Genomic DNA, 11705 nt, shown 5'->3' on the forward strand with positions numbered 1-11705 from the left:
CAGAAAGAAGCTAGGAAAAAAACCCCCACCAATTCTTGCACAGTATCAGCCTTGGGTCTGATCAAGAGCCCATTATACATATCAGCAGAGGAGCAGGTAAACTCTGAGTGCTTTACTAATGGTATTATTTTCCATTACGACCTACTTTTTAGAGAAACTTTGTCAATTTCACAAAAGCCAGATTGTCGTCTCTTCTTTTCAGGAAGTCCCTAAAATACTAAAGTACCTTTTTGCTACTTGTATGGGGGAAAAAATCTATTTTTCACTTTAGAAAAAAAATGTGGCTCTGCAAACAAAAAAAATGTTTGTGTGCTTGCAAAAACTTGAGGCAGTTGGCAAGCTTGTCCTCCTGGTATTTCCAGTTTTATTGGAAACAGAGATGTCATGGAGAGTAAGTGTTTGAGACATTTCTAGCCCGGTTTTCAGTCACTCATCACTAACTTTTCAATTTAATGAATAGTTTTCCCCCATCAATAATAATAAAACTTTACCCAGAGCATTTTGTGAGCCCAGTGCTGGAATGTGCTGAGCAGCTCCCAAGGAGAGCTAACTGGACTCAGCATCTTCAGGAACGGGTACTATATCCTATTGTTAAACAGTGAATCGAGTTGAAAGAACCAAACAAAGAAAAAGATGGTTGCCTTCCCTCCAAAAATATTTAACTCCTTAAAGCCTGTTGAATTACACTCTATATGCTTTATATTCAGTTTGCCATTGCAGCAAAGCTAGCAGTTAGTTTAGTCTTCATAGCCCCAAAGAAGAGTTGCATGAATAATTTATAACAATTTGACTTTTGCCTATTTTATTCTGCTCATGAATTGTCCCCAGCAGTTCATATGTTTCCAATGCATTCCCTTTTCAGAATGATTCCCTGAATAATTCTTGATCTGTAGCATGCCATCAGCAGTATTTGGATATTTGATATTCAAGCAGTTTTGATTGGATGCATTGACCATATCATATATTTTAGCATTCCTGATTGGAGCTGAATAGCTGAGAATAAGGTTTCCAGTTCAAGTCATTCTAGATAAAGGCAGTATTTTTATAAAACTTTGTTTGGAGAAAACTCTTGCCAGTAAATTCATTTGCTAGAGAATTCATAGGCAGTGGATGCATAAACCTAGTCGAGGTAATCTTGTAGTCACCCAGACTATAAAATTGTTGGCAGTAGCCAAAACTTAAAAAGAAAAAATGGAAGACTATGCCAATGCGTTGTAGCGGAGGATGTCTGCAGAGTTCCCAAAGCTTAGGCTGAATTCACCTTAGCCACAGTTACCGTGTCTGATCACCACAATGTATACACTTCTCAATTAGAAACACTGCAGTAACATCTCTCCTGTTTGCAGAAATCTCCAATTGGAATCCATGCAGACTCTTCCTCCTCCTCCTCCTGCTGAAATCACTCTGCTAATTTACTGACTAACCACCCAGATTAACTACAAAAATAAAACCAAACCTGATAGAAGAAAAAAAAGAAATGTGAATAGCAAATTATAAATCTCTTTCTGCACCATCACATTTAAATAGAAGAAAAGTTGGTGAGTTACACAGTTGCAGACAATTAACCCACACCAGTTTGACTACACCAAATAATATTCAATGTTTATAATGAAAATAAACTAATTTTTCCTCCCAACTTCCTGTTTCTATAATTAACAGGGCCAGGGCTGCCCTGTTAGAAGATTAACAATATCACTAAGCATCTAGACCATATGGCTTTTTGCAAACCAACTACCCAGCCAACTTGCTCTCAGTAGACTCTGAATCCAACTACAGGGACTCATGCCCCAAATTACCACACCCAATTCCAGAAACTTCTGGGTGTGGAGAAATGATGAAATGGGAATAACAGGGAGCTAAGCCCAGAGGCCCTTTGAAGGTGGCCTCAGTGTCCTACCACCTCCATACCAGGAAAGGAGTAATGGAGCTAAGCTCTCCAACTGGCCTAGAGAGGCTGTGCATGATAGCAGTCAATCAGTCAGGGGAGGCTGCAAGGAGCTAGCCAAGCAGGGGGTTTCAGGTTAGTGTAAAAGGAACTGCACTGGAGACAAGATTCAGTTCTTTGCTAGAGCCAGAGGTGTATAGCTCAGTCACAGATAAGTGACCGCCCTCCCCCTCAGCTGGAGCTCAAACTGCCAGACAGCTGGGGAAGAGCCCAGCCAGCACGGCGCCTGCTGTCCTGGCCTGCCCAGGAGCAGCCACTGACGAAGCACCACAGCCTTTGCCACCCCTCCCGCCCAGGGATCACCTGTTGGAGGGGGAGCATATCCCTGGGCAACCTCCGGGAACGGAAGACCCAACTAATGCCAGGTAAATCCTCTAGTGTCATATTTATATTTCTGATGACATTGCTTACAATCCATCTCAATAAAGCAGGTTTCTTAGCTATATACAAAGATTTATTCTTTGTGTGTCAATTTCTTTTTGTGATTGTGAGCGTTTCTTAGCAGAACTGCAAGAGATGCATAATTGGTGTTATGCAGAGTAGTTAATAGAAGAGCTGAGCTGAGTCTTAATTTGTTGAAAAGCTCCAGAGTAACAAATAATCATTCATGTGGCTGTTGAAGACATAATTACATATAATCTGCATCCCTTATGGAATGAACTGTCTCCTGATCATACATATACAGAACTGATGTTAAATATTTTCCTAGTATAGGTTCAGTGTTTATCCAGAATATGAGATTGGCCAAAAATGTGTGTAAGCAATGAGCATAAAACGGTATGAAATTATGCTGGATACCTGCACATTTCAGGCCTGAAACTTGAGATCAAAAATGAAGGAATGGAACATACAAACTCATACAGGTGTCATTAAGTTTTTAAATGCTTTGCTGGATTGGAATCTGTGTGACCCCTCAGATGCAAACTTGACAATAATTTAAAGTATTTTAGGTACAACAGAGGAGCATGAATTATTTGTCCAAGTTGCTGGTATGCTCTGTTGATGTTTCTGCAAATATCCTGCCATTAGGTCTACAGACTTCAGGATTGCTGAAAAAAAATACAATGGTTTCATTTCAGTTAGTTGTATGTTTAAAGAGAATATGGAAAAGTAAGAGCCAGATCCTTACCTGGTGAAAATCTACATGATTCCATTGACTTCTGTGGAACTAGGTCATTTTACAACAGCTGAGGCTCTAGCAGGAAGTTTTGTCAGCTCTGCCTTAGCAAAGGTCCCAGGGCACTTTTAAGCAGTATAAACTTCTGTGCTGGGGGCCAGGATTCTCCTCTTTAATGAAAGGAAAAGGGCAGAAATCATAGTTCTGCAGCAATATTAATCCCAATATTTTGTAGTATACCCCACTATTTTGCAGCATACTGTGCATTTCTGCACTCTACCCCATGGCAAACTGCATGCCTTGCACTGTGGCTATTTGTGTGTATTTTGTGAAATCCTTTGGGGCTGAGAGGAGTTACAAAAATGGAAAATTGTGACAGATACGCAAGTTTGTTTTCACACACAGATAGGGTCGATGGAGCAAGAGAGAAACATCTGTGAGTTTCCCAGAACACAGAGACTCTACCACACGATCTGGCATCTTTGCAAACCAATTCAATAAAGAAAACAATTTGTATCTGACACAGAGAACAAAACAAATGTAAGAGGAGAGGAATATATTTTAAAATATTATCAAGAATGGTGAGTAAAGTGTAACATTAATGGGACTTGTGGTCATAAAACTACCCCTTTCTCTTCTTCTCTCACCTCTGTCCTGGATTATGAAGTTTAGAGCACAAAGAGTCCCCACTTGCAATTACTGCTAATTGCGATACACCAAGAAAGATAATGAAACTTAGCTTTGTCTTGTCAACATTACATATTCTTCCAAGCACTGTATAGAATAGTCCACCCTACCATATCATCTAAGCAAATCATTGCTGCAGAGCTATTATTTCTGCTTTTTATCATGTACAGACAATTTCCACTGTGCATAAAAAAGCCTGATTCAGGAGTATCAGATCAGAGATCATCTTTTTGCACCTGACTGCTAAAGCTTGTGGTAATAATTTTGAGGTGTACACTTATCCAAAGTAACAGAGCGATGATCATTGCAGAGGACTAAGTCTTTACTCTTTTTATTCAAAGTCACTACAGCCATAATAAGAGCTTTGATTTAATTCTTTGGCACAGAAAAAAGAGCTCCAGGTAAAAGTAGAAATAGTTTTACAGATCTGTTGAGGTCTGATCCAAAACTCAATGAGTCAATTGTAAGACTGCATTGACTTTAGTGGACTTACATCAGGCCCTAAAGTAGTCTGTTTCAACCAAGGACATTGGTAATCTTATGGCAGTAACAGGATCTCTCTTGTGAGAAGACTTTGGTGCTGTTAGACTATCTGGAAACAATATTCAGCACACTGCAAACCACATAAACATAAAATCATATCCTCCTAATTCATTGGTAGTACTTACATAGCACAAGAAATGTGCAGATAATTCTCAGAATACTAACTGGCCCTCCCAATGCCCCTGTGACTTAGATAAACCTTTTCTCCCCTACAATTATAGGAAAACTGGAGCAGAGGTACAAAGTGATTTACCCAAGGCCACATATCTGGTCTGTTTCAGAGCTGAGGATTGCACGCTGGACTTCATAGTCCTCAACCCTGCTTTTTTATTTTCCCCTGAGGCTCATGCCATTCTATTTGTTTTAGCCATTTATTTGTGACAAACATGGAAGAAGTTAATTTGATAACGGTGGGTTTCTGAAGCTGCTGCAGTGTCATGACCTCAGTTTATGATCAGCCAATTACAGCGCATTGTAATGATGCAGTTTTTCAGCTGGTCTACTCTCTTGTCTGTAGATATTCTACTGATGAGTTTGGCCAGTTGATATGGATCAAAGCAGCCTGCAGCATGTGAAAAGGCCTGATGAGTAGGTGAGTGGTTCCCAACCTGCTTACTAAGGCGATCCGTTAATGGCAATTTCTCTCTTTTTCCTTGTTAACCATTATTACATCTATGCATCCTACACTGAAATCCCAGCTTTGTGGGGAGGGAGGGGAATCGGAGCCTTCCCTGCATTCCTCTAACATGGGTTGGCATCCAAAATAGCAAGAAGAACCCTTTTTTTTTTTTTTTAAATTCAGTAAAACAGCTCCATAATCAAGAGCTGCAATGCACATGAAGATGAGATGATCCTTTTGATAAATGCAGTAAACCCTGCTTTATGGGTCTTTGGGCTGCATGAAACACAACTTGAAGAAGTGTGCCTGTCAGCCTGCCTAGCTTCCTGCAGCTGTGGGCAGCTAGGCAGGCTAAGAGCCCCTTCCCCCTGCCTTCCCAGAATGGAGCTAGGCACCGGTAGGGGGGGAAGGCTTTTAGCTTTCCTAGCTGTCTGCAGCTGTGAGCAGCCAGGTGGCAATAAACCCTTCCCAGAGCAGCACGGCGCCAAGCTGACAGTGACCCCGCACTGGGAGGGTAGGGAGAAGGGTTTTAGTTGCGTCCACTGCTGCAGGCAGCTGGCGGGGGGGCGCTAAAACTCCCTTGTTCCCAGCCCCCCGTGGCCCCAGCTCAGCCCCAACCCATGGGGGGGGGGCTCCCAGCCCCCAGCAAACTACAGCCCTGCACGAGACTCATGCTCCAGCCCCCAGTGCGGCACACGGCTCGGGCTCCAGCCGCTGCGGACCCTGCTCCAACACCTGCACTCCTGTCTCAGCTGCCCCCTCCTACCCCCCTGTGCAGCCCTAACCCACTCCTGGCTTAACCCCTCAGCCCCAAACCACTGCCCAAGTCCCCCAGTTTACCCAAAATTTGGATTATGCAAGGGTTGCATTCCCCTCACATATCCCAAGGGACTACTGTAATGTTAAACCGTACTTTTGGCACCCTCTATCTTAAGAACACCACACACAGTGATTTGTAATGTGATACATATTTACTGCTGGACATTCACCATTTACGAAAAATAATCAGGGGGGGTTTATATTTTCATTTTTATTTTATTTTATTTTTTTGCAATTATAGAGTCAGGAGCCACAAATGTCCTGAAAGAGCCACTTGCAGCTCTTGGAGGTGCAGGTTGTAGACCCCAGCTCAAATAACAGTGCTTCCTGTCCTGTAGGTCTGGGACTGCCTCCTTGCTCCAGGCATTATCTGGAGTGAGGAAATGGTGCTGATGAGGGGAGATTGCTGAGGGGGGGGAGGTGAGCGGGGGCGGGGGAGGTGATGCTCTTCAGTCCCACTCCTCCACACAGGGTGGGGGAAATGTGTGTTTACCTGGGATCCTGTGACCCATCTCATAAACTTCTGCAGCCCAGTTTGGAGAACACTGCAATAGATGAATGTGCTGAAGTGTGAATGGACTTCTTCTTTGTGAAGTTACATTATAGCAATCGGATTGATACAGATAAGGGTTAGTCTGGAGCCTATAGTGTATGGGAGATGGAGCTGATCACAAAAGAACCCCACGTTCAGCAGGAGGGAAAGACAGGGAGTGGAGGAAAAATTAAAAAAAAAATTACTGTCTTCAATTGGAGATTCAAGAAGTTGGAAGGGGCATGTTTGAGGGAACTCCCTTTCTGTACAACAGACTTGCCCTAAGTGGTTTTGAATGGGCCTGTGGAATAATTCTTTTGGTGGTCTTTCCCTCTCACCAAAATGTAACTGACTTCAGTTTACCAAGATATCTCTGTTATGCATAGGACCAGCCAGAGGATTAAGTGAGCTGATTTTGGGGGAGCAAGCTAAGCAAAACTGGCACATTGTAATAAAAAGTTAGTTTCAACTTCTCTCCTTAGGTGTCTATTGCAGAAGTAGAATCATTCTGAGCACTTTGCGTAACAGCAAGTATTTTAAAAGGTTTTTCAGAGAATCATTCTCCAGTTGACTTGCCTAGTCTGGAAATTGGAGAACTGTAAAAAGGTAAGCCTGGAAACATTCTCAAGTTCACCAAGTCTAATCTTCTGTGGGGAGGGATAGCTCAGTGGTTTGAGCATTGGCATGCTAAACCCAGGGTTGGGAGCTCAATCCTTTGAGGAGGCCATTTAAGGATTGGCACAAATAGATGTCATGGTTGGTGCTTGGCCCTGCCAAGAGGGCAGGGGACTAGACTAGATGACCTCCCAAGGTCCCTTCCCACTCTAGGAGATACGTATCTCCAATTAAATTCTGTGCCAAGGCAGAACCAAGAAAATGTAGACCACCCCAAGAAGTGTTTGCTCAACCAACACCTAGATGCCTCCAATGATGCGGATTCCACAATTTCCCTTGGAAACCTAGTCTGTGTCTGTCTATCCTTTATATTTGGGATTTCCCCCCAGTATCCAACCTAAATTTCTCTCGCTCAAGATTAAGCCAATTACAACATTTCCCGCATTCACTGGACAGGCAGAATAGTTGATTAGGATCCTTTTTGTAACAGCCTTAACATACTTGCCAGATTCTTATCAAGCCCCCCTTCAGCCTTCTTTTCTCAAGTATACAAATGTCCAGGTTTTTAGCCTTTCCTCATAGGTCAAGTTTTCTAATCTTTTTATATTTTGTTGTTGTTGTTGCACTGCTTTGTATTCCTTACAATTTATCCACATCCTTCCTAAAAGTTGTTGCCTAGAATTGGATACAGTGCAACAGCTGAGACCTCATCAGAGATGAATAGAACTATTACCTCCCATTAATAAAATATGATACTCCTGTTAATATCTCATTAATACATATATTTTGATTCCAGCCATCAAAAAAAAGCACGCTGCGCTCCTGGAGTACAAACATTCGCCAAGCCAGAATACCCTGCAAGCGCTCAGAGCAGCCAGAAAAACAGTACAGCAGACGGCCAGGTGCTGTGCCAACAACTACTGGCTCGAGCTATGCAGCATCATCCAGACCAGTGCTGACTTTGGTAACCTCAGGGGAATGTACGAGAGCATCAAGAAGGCATTAGGACCCACCCAGAACAAGATGGCACCTCTGAAATCCAAATCTGGTGATGTCATCACTGACAAGGCCAAACAGATGGAGCGCTGGGTCGAGTACTACTCCGAGCTGTACTCACGCGAGAACATTGTGGTCGACTCAGCCCTCGATGCCATTGAACTCCTACCAGTAATGGACAAACTGGACCAGGAACCAACTGTGGATGAACTGAAGAAAGCCATTGACAACATTGCAGTAGGAAAGGCCCCGGGCCAGGATGCTATACCACCAGAGGTAATCAAGTGTGCCACAGACACTCTCCTGGAACCCCTACATGAGCTACTGTGCCTTTGCTGAAGAGAGGGAGAGGTTCCACAGGACATGCACAACGCTAACATCATAACCTTGTATAAGAACAAAGGAGACAGAAGCGACTGCAACAATTACTGTGGAATCTCCCTCCTAAGCATCACTGGTAAACTGTTCACTTGCGTCATCCTCAGCAGACTCCAGAAGATTGCTGAGAGGGTGTATCCCGAATCACAGTGCAGAGTCCACGCAGAGAGATCTACCGTTGACAAGGTCTTCTCTCTGAGGCAGCTGCAGGAGAAATGCGGGGAGCAGAGGAAGCCACTCTATATTGCCTTCATCGACCTAACCAAGGCCTTCGACTTGGTCAGCAGGGATGGACTGTTCAAACTGCTGCACAAGATAGGATGTCCGCCACGGTTACTCAAGATGATCCAGTCTTTTCACAAAGACATGAGAGGAACCATCCAATATGATGGCACATAATTGGATGCTTTCAGAGTCAGGAGTGGCGTCAAACAAGGATGCGTCCTTGCTCCGACATTGTTCGGGATCTTGTTTGCGCTCCTCCTTAAATCTTCAACAGAGGGCATCTTTTTGCACACAAGATCTGACGGGAAACTGTTTAATCTTGCAAGGCTGAAAGCTAAATCTAAGGTGCGGGAAGTCCTCATAAGAGACATGCTGTTCGCAGATGACGCTGCTGTCATGTCACACACAGAAGACCAACTTCAGAAGCTGCTGGATCGGTTCTCCAAAGCATGCAAGGACTTTGGGCTCTCCATCAGCCTAAAGAAGACAAATGTGCTTGCTCAGGACGTTGCTGTTTCTCCATCAATCAGCATTGACAACTATACATTAGAGGTCATCCACGAGTTTGTTTACCTCGGGTCTGCCATCACTGATACCCTGTCCTTGGAGACTGAGCTAAATAGGAGGATCAGTAAAGCAGCCACAACTCTGTCCAGACTCAGCGAGAGAGTGTGGAATAACAGCAAGCTGTAAACTCACACCAAAATGCAAGTCTACAGAGACTGCATCCTCAGCACCCTCCGTTACGGCAGCAAGACTTGGACCCTGTATGCTCGCCAGGACAAGAGGCTGAACGTCTTCCACTTGCGTTGTCTCAGGTGCATCCTTGGAATATCGTGGAAGGACAGAGTGTCCAACACCGCCGTCCCTGAGCAAGCTGGAATCCCAACTATGCACACCCTCCTCAGGCAGCGGCAGCTCCACTGGCTTCGCCACGTCCACAGGATGAATGATGGAAGGATCCAAAAAGACATCCTGTATGGTGAGCTAGCCTCTGGCAAAAGACCTCCCGGACGCCCCCAGCTGTGCTACAAAGATGTTTGCAAGAGACAACTCAGGGAAGTAGACATCAGGCCAGACAGCTGGGAGGAGCTGGCAGACGATCGCAGCAGATCATAGAATCATAGAACACTAGGACCGGAAGGGGCCTCGAGAGGCCATTGAGTCCAGTCTCCTGCCCCGACGGCAGGACTGACCACTATCTACACCATCCCTGATAGACATCTATCTAATCTGTTCTTAAATATCTCCAGCGAGGGAGATTCCACAACCTCCCTTGGCAACTTATTCCAGTACTTGACCACCCTGACAGTTAGGAACTTTTTCCTAATGTCCAACCTAAACTTCTCTTGCTGCAGCTTAAGTCCATTGCCTCTTGTTCTCTCCTCAGAGGCCAAGAAGAACAAGTTTTCTCCCTGAATACATCTAACTTGCCTAAATATCATTAACCTGTTCTGCCCCATGTTGGTTCATGTTCCTCATGCGCTATTTTTAGGTGTAACTCATTTCATGTCTTAACCTTTCTGGTTTTGACCTTACTTGCTTGTGCTACTCCCTGTTAGCAATTTATCCATATTTCTACTCCTTTGTAGATCCCTTTTTAATTTCAGGTCAATAAGGAGCTCCTAAGGAATCATAATTGTTTCTTGCTATTCTTTCTGTTTTTATCTTTGCATCGCAATAGTTTGTAGTTGTGCTTTTGACACGGCATCCTATTTTTTCTCCTTAAGTACTTCGCTAGCTTTCACACGCTGAGTTTTGATGTATTCCTCATCAGAGACATGCTGTTCGCAGATGATGCTGCTGTAGTGTCTCTCACAGAAGACCAGCTTCAAAAACTGCTGGATCGGTTCTCCAAAGCATGCAAGGACTTTGGGCTTACCATCAGCCTAAAGAAGACAAACGTACTCGGTCAGGATGTTGCTGAATCCCCATCAATCAGCATTGATAACTATACGTTAGAGGTTGTCCACGAGTTCGTTTACCTCGGGTCCACCATCACTGACACCCTGTTGTTGGACACTGAGCTAAATAGGAGGATCGGAAAAGCAGCCACAATTCTGTCCAGACTCAGCAAGAGAGTGTGGAATAACAACAAGCTGTACACTCACACTAAAATGCAAGTCTACAGAGCCTGCATCCTCAGCACCCTCCTTTATGGCAGCGAGACTTGGACCCTGTATGCCTGCCAGGAAAAGAGGCTGAACATCTTCCACTTGTGCTGCCTCAGGCACATCCTTGGAATATCATGGAAAGACAGAGTTACCAACACTGCCAGCCTCGAGCAAGCTGGAATCCCAACCATGCACACCCTCCTCAGGCAGCGTTGACTCCGCTGGCTTGGCCACGTCCACAGCATGAACGATGGAAGGATTCCAAAAGACATCCTGTATGGTGAGCTATCCTCTGGCAAAAGACCTCCCGGACACCCCCAGTTGCGCTACAAAGATGTCTGCAAGAGAGACCTCAGAGAGGTAGACATCGAGCTGGACAACTGGGAAGAACTAGCAGACGACCGCAGCAGATGGAGGCAGGGGTTACACAAGGGCCTTCAGAAGGACGAGTTGAAAATCAGACAGCTAGCAGAGGAGAAGCGAGCACACAGAAAGCACACTAAGGACTTGCCAGACACCCACTACATCTGCAAGAGATGCAGCAAGGACTGTCACTCTCGTGTGGGTCTTTATAGTCACAATAGACACTGTAAATGAAGTCCTCAATTGAAACTTTAAAGGGCGCGATCCATAGTCTATGCAGACTGAAGGATGCCTACTAGCCCAGTTGGAGAAAAAATGCTATGTGCATCACATCTCCATGAATGGTATTTTTGTTTTGGGAAGATTCTGGATTCTGAACCTTGGTGTCAGAAATCTTGATAGCCCCATGGGATAGAGCTTTGGTAGTTGCACCTAATTGTCAGAATCAGAGTTCACAGCTGGAATCAGAAGTCCAGAGCGAGGGTGGAGAGAGGCAGGTGTGACAGCGAGGTCAGAGCAGGGTGCAGAAATAGGGTGGGAACAACAGCAGGGCTGGAACTGGATGAGGAACAGGTCTTGAGTGAGAGCAAGGCTAGAACAAGCTAAGGCCTAGGGAGTTTATTGCCACCATCCTACAGGAGAGAGTTCCAAGTCTTGGAGTGACATTGAACCAGATGAGCTGCTGTTCCTCCTATGGAGTTTATACACTTGCTCTGGCAGTCACCAGACCTGTTCCTGGCTTGTGGATTGGC

Source organism: Carettochelys insculpta, chromosome 3, assembly GCF_033958435.1.
Source record: "Carettochelys insculpta isolate YL-2023 chromosome 3, ASM3395843v1, whole genome shotgun sequence".
Lineage (NCBI taxonomy): Eukaryota > Metazoa > Chordata > Testudines > Carettochelyidae > Carettochelys > Carettochelys insculpta.